The sequence below is a fragment of the Tigriopus californicus genome, chromosome 3 (assembly GCF_007210705.1).
Source record: "Tigriopus californicus strain San Diego chromosome 3, Tcal_SD_v2.1, whole genome shotgun sequence".
Classification (NCBI taxonomy): Eukaryota; Metazoa; Arthropoda; class Copepoda; order Harpacticoida; family Harpacticidae; genus Tigriopus; species Tigriopus californicus.
In genome coordinates this window covers 8,163,578-8,173,011 of record NC_081442.1, presented here as the reverse complement: position 1 = coordinate 8,173,011, position 9,434 = coordinate 8,163,578, and positions in this window count along the sequence as shown.

The window sequence follows — 9,434 nt, the reverse complement described above, 5'->3', positions numbered from 1 at the left end:
CAGGGACGCAGAGAAACACAGAGGAAGAGAGAAAGAGAGAGCGAAATAAGAGGAAAGAGAGAGGGAGAGACAGAGTGGCGAACAGCATGGATCTCGGAGGAAAACTTTGAACACATTATTGACGGCTTGGCCGCTCGCCATTCCAAATTCCGTAGCTGGTTTGTCTTGTTGATTTGGTCCGCGCTCGCCGTGCACCCATCCACCGGGTAAAGGCGGGTTCTCCCGGTTCTCCCAACGTACGTAACAAGCCTCAAGAGCAAAGAGAGAAAAACATCAGCTGATGCTATTTCATACCTACCTCTTAGGCTGCCAAGGCCCAGCTGGCTTAGAAGAAATGGGCATTCGGGGCCGTGGGGAAGAAAGGAGCCACGAGGAACGGAATGGAACGGGCAGAACAGAAGTGGGTCCGCGAACTCTCGGAGGACTCCAATATATGAACCGTAAACAACCCAGAAGACATCGGTTGACAAGAATTGGAACAAGCAATGGTCCACGAGGGAATAAAAAAGAGAAAGGTGGTACATTTTGGAACCCTACGCAATGTCTTACTGTCGGCCATTAAGGCCAATAGGGGTATGGATACATATGAGAGCATTGTCAAAAACAAAAACAAAACTTACGCCCTGAACAACAATTTCATTCATCCATATAAAGAATGTTTAATGTTTCAAGGTTTAAGCCGATTTGCTGTGGTATTTAATGATTGAGTAGCAATATCTGCCATGGGAGAATAAGAGTGAAAGCCAATATTTAAAGGGAAAGTTTATTCTTGGAAATTGGAGAATACAGTCCAACGTTTCATTGTAAGCTCATTAGCAAGAAATATCCTCAATGCCAGAAATGGCATATCATGTAAAAGACGAATCATACATTTGACATTTTGTACCTCTTTAAGGAGCAAGTGGTCTTTTAATCATTCAGGTACGAATTGCCTTACCACTTTCAAACTCGATAACTTGGATAAGTCGAATTCTTTCTTCTATGAAGGCAATCGTTCCGATTCATCTTCAAAATGAAAAACTCCCTCATAGAGTTGTTGTTACCATAACGGACCAGCTCAGATGAGCAGACCAAAACTTTGAATGAGAAAAAGAATGTCAAAACTAAAGATTTTTTATTCCTTTCTTACTCAAAACTAGCTCTACCACTCAGAAAAAGAATATTAGATGCTCAGCAGAAGAGAAAAAGCCGATAAATATGAGCAAAAGTAAGAAAAAGGAATTGGTGCAGAGCTAATAATTATGCACATTTTCTCGATTTGAAATTTAACTCTCCTTCTTATATGAGCTAGTTATTAAATTGCACTATCATGATCATCACGTCAATTACCCTAGTCATTCGACGCGACTTCTCCGCGCCTATATTATCACGGTCAATGTTTTCTAAATCACAAGTTTGAAGGTAGATCTTCAAATGCTTTCCTTGGCCATTATAGAACCCAAGCTGCCAACAGCCTTGATTTCTGTTGAACTATCATTTTATAGCACTTAGTGTACGTAGTTAAGTAGTCTTGACTGGAAACGGCGCCACCATTTTGGATTATGAGAGCAACACTCGAATCGTTGGGTGTCTTGGGTGAGATATGGATGAAATAAAGTCTTGCTACTTTTCAAGCTTCCACGAAGCAATCATGCTGAGTTGAATTCCGTTTCATCAGGGATGAGACTGATATAGCCGATTCCAAAGGGAAACCATCCCATCAACTATCTCATTTTGAAATGATATTCAATAGATTCGAAGAATGAACTCTGCTGACTGTTTTTAGCATTTTATACCATGATACTTACTTGATTTTACATCTTCGTTCATGGAACGATGATGATTGTCTGATGAGTTCTTGATTTTTGCACAACACTAATTACAATGCAGTTCCCATGAAGTATGACGGCCGTTAAGAAGAGTAAATTGCCCCAAGTTGGACAACCCCTCCATGCAAGTCTCTCTCCACTTCCTCAGCCATATCATTAGCCAGACATAGCTCAATTTCTAGTTCAAACACGATGACTCGAGCTCTAAGACAATAGCAAGGCGTAGTTTTCCAAGACAAATGAAGGTACTTACAACTCGCTCACTGAATAAATTTACCCCAAAGACGAAATTAAACCGCTGTCAATTAAATAGTTCTTCCCAAGGCTCGTTTGACAGGAAAACAGTCCGCATGACGAACGGAGAGACGAACAGACCGGGAACAAGGCAGGTCGCTCGTCGGACATTTGCCTTGTCCACCGACTGTACCGACTACACTCTCCTTCATGTCCGGAGGGCTGGATCATTTTTTTGTGCTTGGAGTTCATTCTGACAGTCAGGATGGGGCGGATCTGAGTCACGCCCAAGTAGAGGAATTTGGTGAATCACCTTCCCATCTCTTTCCCAGGCGGGGATGTCAAAATCAAATCTCGAAGGCATGCGGCAACTCAGTCACCTCCTTCCATAAAGATCAGCAGATTCTCCGTGGAGGAAGTGTTTAATTATCCATGCAAGGCACAGGGCTTTTGTTTGTGAGAATTTGAGCCCTCTACGCTTGTACGGCTTGTTGTTGATGATCGTCATTTGGGAGTCACGTTCTTCGTCAAATCGGCAGGAACCTTCGTTACAACGAGGTCAAATGCTTGATGTGTGATCATTCATCTGCAGCAATGGTAGTGGTCTTGAATTGATTATTATTCTGGGTGGTCTGTGAGTTTTCGTCAATTCCACGTAGAAAATCTCACCACTTTATGGAAACTGAGTCCCCCATTCCTCGCTTTACCATTTTGTGTGAACAAGAGACTCCATTTCTCGACGGAATGTCATCCTGGTTATGCGTTGTTATATTGTTTAACTGCTTCTTGGAATTTCCTTCTTATGAAGGAGCGTTGTTACGAGAAGACAATCTTTTTAACAATTTTTACTGTTTCCAGGAAAAGGGATCGATTTCTGGCCAGCAAAACTCTCCACTCGTTCGTTCTTTGAACAACCCTCAACATCCCCAAATCTGCTGACCATCCTCCCATGATTCACCGTGACATTCCAAGTATTTTCCCTTCATACTGAGCCATCCGTATTTCTTTCCTTTTGGTTTTGCCACAATGTGATCTGCAATTAGTTCCGGTCAACCTGCCATAGCTCGATTAAGGGTCAGCGTGATCTTGAGTAGCGGCTGGGTGACCGATTCACAAGCTGAAGACTAAAACGAGGACCCGATGAAAGGTCAAAACAGGCACCCGGGTGGTCTAGCACACAGAAGTTTTCAACAAGATCGACGCAATCGCACTTTTATCTCGGCAGGAGGTCGGTTTGAATCCGTTGATTTTTGCCGTGATAACCCACGATCCTACGTAGCCATCAGCGCCGATTTGGAGATAGATTGATCTCGTTTTAATTTTCAAATTAATCGTCGCCAAATGAATTGGGAGACAAGTTGAAGAAAGAATGGTTATCCATCATGTCGTAGCCTCCATTCATTTTAGGGTTCAAAGTTTTGAACGAAATGTTATGGGGCAATTAGGATTGGAGGATAAGCTCACCGATTCCCGGATACCCAAATTTCCTCCCTGAGTGTTAGTGTTCAGGCTAAGTTGGCCCTATTTTGTCTCCATTTCACGCATTAACACATTTTAGGAGCTGAAGGCACCCATGCTTTAAGTTTCTTCGGGAGATAGTGGATGGCTTTATGACTAAGTAGATCTCGACAATACCAACTGCTGCTCCATCCACGGACTAGACAACGCACGTCAGGGCACGTCAGGGCAAAGTCGGACCTCGCTAACAACGATCTAATGTCTTTGTCGTCGTGCCAATGAAGCTCTTTCGACCTTATCGCAAAACGTCATCGCTCATTTAAAATCACTTTTTGTCCACTCAAGTGAGCACACTCACCGTCACCCAGCGTCCAAAAGAACGTGGTACGTCGTAGAGCCAGACTAAGGCTGCCTTTTGAACAGATTTTGACTCATCCCAACCAACAGTTTTATGAGATGAATGTCTCTTGAAACCCTTCGAGACGCGTATGTATCATCTGCTCACAGTGGCTCATTTTCCAAGTACAGTACATGTCTAAAACTTATTTGCTGATTGTGTTTCGAGGGTTCTGCTTAAAAGTGTCAGGACCAGAAGGACCCTTGTAGAGTAGATGTACGAGTAGGAGATAGTTGTTTCAGATGTCCGAAATATTTGCAAGTTGAAGACACTCTGGATTAGGTGCCAGAAAATGCATCAGCTTTTGGCCTCCCACTATGAGGAATGTGCAAACACACTTCAAATGGAATGTGCCATTCCCAAATCACACCTGATGTGTCAGTGAGGAACAGATCCCAATTAGCTCAGACACTTCCAACCCTGTGACTTCATTTCCCGACCCTGGAAAACGAGTTGGATGGGTAGGGTGCATCTCTAAGTGAATTCTTTCTACCTCTTCACGCCCCTTTTGTGCCAGGTAAGGGAGGGGGGGCATGGCTTATTTGAGGACCAGTGGGAGCGTAATCTTTGCACTAAATAACTCTCGTCCAGTTCAGCGGTATATCTGAGCCTTCCAACTAAAAGTTCGCTTCCCCTTTTCAGAGATCTGTCGCCAAGCATGTTCAACGACATTTATTGTATGTAATTGTCTTTCTACTCGAAAAGGGGTGTTCCAGGTCCTAAAATTTTGTTTGACATCTTTGCAATTGTTGTCTTTCCTAGACAGTATGACGACCCTCCAGCAAAATATCCATGGTAAAACTCAAAGATTAAACATAAAAGTGAAGCAACTGGACAATATGTGTGTTTTGAAATGACCAGAGGATGAGAAATTGAGAGAAGCAACGGACAGGCTGAAAATTCCATTCTTCCAACGGACGCAAGGTTAACGCGTTGTTTTACAATCCATGACGTCTTCACTCCATCCCCTCCATACACTTTGTTGAATCCATTGCACTGCGGACCAAGTCTTCCAAGTTCGACAACTCTAGACCCTTTAGAAGACCATCATCTTTTGTGAGAGATCCTGGAAATTACCTGATAGTCACTGAGCACCCAATCTGTCCGAGACCCACCAAGAACTGAACCGAAATGTTGTCATTCTGTTACTCTCACATAACGAAGGTACGAGTACGTATAGCTTTAACGTAACGTTTTCATAAAGGGGTAAGTTAGCCGACAGTGATGGAAAATCCCTTCATTTGAACGCAAACTCAAGCACTCTGTGATGTCCAAACTTCTCAGCGGGATCTTGTTTGCACATTTTCAATAATTTACGCTCTTCATTTAAGGTCTTGGTCTGGTCTCGTACCAAGCTAGTCAGTCTTCGAGATCTCGTGAGCTTCGACATGAATTTATGGGTTCAGGGGAGGGAATCAATGGATTCCCCTTTTTGGGGAGGCCAAATCAAGGTGAGATAATCCGCTCTTGATAGAGCCAAAGTGGGAGCATACCTATCGAGCAGTGTGCGTGTTCAACTGGGGCTATTTGAAGAGCATCCTCCTCATAATCATCAACAAGAACCTTTTTATCTCTTCTTGGCCGGGGTCTAAATTGAAAATTCAAGTCATGAATATTCCCCTCTTTGAGAATACCATACTCGTCGAGCCTCAAGATTTGTTTTTCAATTTTTTGAGCAATTTCGGAGCGGGTTTTGCTTGACCGTGAAAGATGCTCAAAAGAATTGAGAGCTCGTTAACCACAAAAGGCTGAAGAGGATTAGGAATTCAAAGTCAATGCCAGTTTCCAGTATATTAGACATTTAGATTTCAAATCCAAAGAGAGCTTGCTTTGGTACTGTTGTGGAGTGTTGTGCTGTCGGTAGAGCAAATTCTTCTCATCAAGACGAAGTGATCCCGTCAATAACGCCTCTAGCCAGGTAGACTTTAATGATTCACCGGTTTATGAGGGTCATAAACTTGGCTTATGACAAGATACCTACTCGCATTCGTTGTCTGGAGAAGGATGCCTTCCTGCCCGAATGGGCAAAGAACAGCTCGAAACAAGGTCCATCCATCCATCGTCCATCTCACAGGAAATTCCAGCTCAATTCACAATCAAAAAGAGGTTTATTGGTGGGATTGGCCGTGTACCAACATCCGCTGCCTGCAAAGTATCTCTCACTTATGACATGAGCACCTGCTCAAGTCATAATTTCATTAAACCTGGAAACAAAACCGATTTCCGGAGCGGATTAGACTAATTGCTGCGAACAACCACCGCTAGAAAATGCACCGAAGAGAAGTTTGAAGTTTATGAAAGAAAGGTTGTCGATTAGCAGGAATTTTGAGTTTCAACGATCATTTGTTCTCTTGTCAAACCTTCGTCCACATAAACCATATAGTCACGATCATCCTCATGAGGCTGGCTGGCTGGCTCAGCTCGAACCTTTATGGCTGGTTACGCTTTGTTTTACCCAGAATTTCTTTACATATGAGTGCACTGACAAAAATTATGATCTGTGCTTATGCAAGTTAAACATCAACCCTTCATCTGATATGCTGGTTTGGATTTCTTCGTATTGCTTTCGTTTCATCAAACTTATTTGCTTGGTGAGAAGGCCTCGTTTTTTCATTTATGTTGGTTGATGACATGCGTTCTTTTAATTCAGTGATTTTGCCGAAGAATGATCTCATGATAAAATTTATGTGTCAGAAATATCCTAGTCATGATCATTGGTCGTAGTCAGGCATTTTACGTACGTTCATAGTTTGATCGAGTGAGTAAGTCACTCATCGTCATCCAGGGTTCGGAATTTACAGCTTGACGAGCGTGAGCTTTAAGGGCGTCTAATGAAGATGCAAAATATGCCTTGGTTCTCCACTGAAAAAAAGCTTGAATGTCAAATACACTGGAATCAATAACTTTTCTTCCCTCGGCTGATAGCTTCGTGGGTTGTTCAAACTAAAATCGGAAAAAGACAAGAATGTGTAAATCATTCGATGTGAAAGCCGGATTGAAAGGTCATGTGGAATCGAACTGCATCCATTTTTCAGTGTTCGAGCTTAGACCATCAAGTTTGATAGATTCCCGGGAAACTAGGCTTTGATGGTGGAATTAATTACCCGGTGGTGCTTCCAAGAAAAGTATGTTTTGCCATGAGTCAATCTTGTTTGAAACCACCACAAGGGATAGGATTTTAGTTTAATAAATTTATTCCATGACACCATCATTCGTTAGGAAAAGTTATGAATCCTTCCAATAATGTTAAATCCAATCAGGAATCACCCTTAGAGATTTCAGTGAATTGCAATCTTTTGTTACAATCGCTCCATTATATTTCAAATACATACTCAGGAAAATGCCAGATTTTTGGACCAAGATTACCAACTTCCAAAGCAATGCCAAATGTGTTTTGGCACAATACTGAACTAAATCACGAAGGTCTTAACATAATGATTTAGATACCATTGCGATATTGACAATTACATTCTTGGGGGCATTTTTGAATTTTGTTTTCGGAGGGTATATTGTTATGGAAGTTGGTCAATTACATGGCCATTGCCATTTTCAAAAAGCCACTTTTCTAGATACCAATTCATTGAACGGAATATGGTGATGGGCGCGGAAATTAATGGCTCAGGGTTGATTGAGAGACGTTGTGATCAACAAGATTCTGGTCCATGAATATTCCATCTCCTAATTAACATCACCTGTACTCACTTGAATATCCTGATCGCCCTTAATTATTAAAGGGTTTTGGGCAATGTGCATGGCAACCATACACTGTAAACACCGTATAAGTGTGAAACAAGAGCAGTGAAACAAGAGCAGAGTTGAAAAATTTATACCCGAATATTAACAAAGTCTACTTGATTAAGGACTGTGGTTTATCGCAAAAATTAGAATTTAGAATCCATTAATTTGTCAGTCTGTCCAGTATTGGTAGCCTGAAATGAACATGAAAATGTCCAAAAATAGAAGAAACACATCAATGTTTAATTCACTAATTGACAAATATTGAATTATTTTAACCATATGGACTCTTTTGAAATTGCCAATGTGTTCCCTTTTCTAATTCGGTGAAATCAGCCACTGAAGATTGAAGGCAAATCATGTCTTATCTTCTCCGTACGCTGCTCTTGAAAACAGCATGTTATCAATCTACAGCCTCATCCACTGGAATCCTTCTCTCCGTCAAGTAGGTGATCCACACCTCTTGCTTTAGGTCGAAGTCCACAAACGTTGGGACTGCCGTTGTCCAGCCCGTAGAGCTTGTTTCCCCCTTCCTCTTGGACCTCACGTGCGCTATCCGCACGTTGCTGTTCGTTCGATTCTTTCTGATGCCTTTCCACTCGACGATCGACGAGGTCCGTGAAGGCCTTAATCCCGTCCTTATTCATGTTTTCGTTGACTCTCTCGATCCTACCTGCTACGGCATTGTTGAATTCTTTATTCTGATGTATATCTTCAAATTTCCGATTTGTTTGACAGGCTATATGACAACGTAGTGATAAAATGGACAGTTATGAACTACTTGGCAATTATCTTTGTTTTTAGGATGAATCAAAACATGCTATATGTTCATAACTTCATAGATTATGATGATGAACTTGGATATTGCCAAATCAAGGAATATACTTTGACGTGATTTGTTTGAGCCAAGCCTTAATCCAAAGGATGAAAGAGAGGTTTTGTGTTTGAGTGCTCGGCGCCTTCCGGCATTTATCTTTGCTTTGGGGATTGTATTCGTCCAAAAAGACGATTTTGCTGACAAGGGTTCATCCGTCTTAATAATACCTTGAGTAGATTTTAAAATGCTCTCAGTTATACAATAATCTATCCTTACGCAAAGTTGATTATTACATAAGCTTTTAGGCTTGGCTACAACCGGGAATAATGCTTTCACTGAGAGCCTCTAGTATGGGGACGTTTAGGCACGCTCTGGCAGGCTCGTTTGTTTGCTGGTACCAGAGTCATTGATGGAATTTTGGGGATTCAAACACGTTTGTGAGAAGCTGACCCTTCTTTCACATTACTACATGAGGAAAGATCAGCTTCGTTAAAACCAGTTTGAAACGCCAATTTTGCATCACTGGTATTGGCAGGCAAGTACCAGCGCTTGCCTAAATGTCCGAAAATCCATGTATCCTTGAATTAGGGTGTAAAAAAGGGAAGTTTGAAAAAAGCTCAATTCTTGAGTTTGGCACAAAAGTGGTGCCAGTAAGAAAACCGAAAGCCAACATTGGAATTGGTTTGTTCCACCGACACACTAATCTACAACGTAATCAAAGATGTGAAGATCTACGTTAGAAACGCGTCTATCGCGTGTCAAAAACCTAGAGCAAGTTCACCCATATTTTAAAGAGAAAAAATTGATTTTTCCACATTTTTCTCAGTTGGTTGCCTATTTCAAAACAATTTTCATCAGTAATCAACATATCATTTGTTTCGGGGAAAACTTTTCCCTGTTCACTTACAAATGCATTCATACATCCACCAGATTACAAAATATTTTTAAAAAATGTCTTCAAAGCCTAATGAGAAAGAGTTGATAA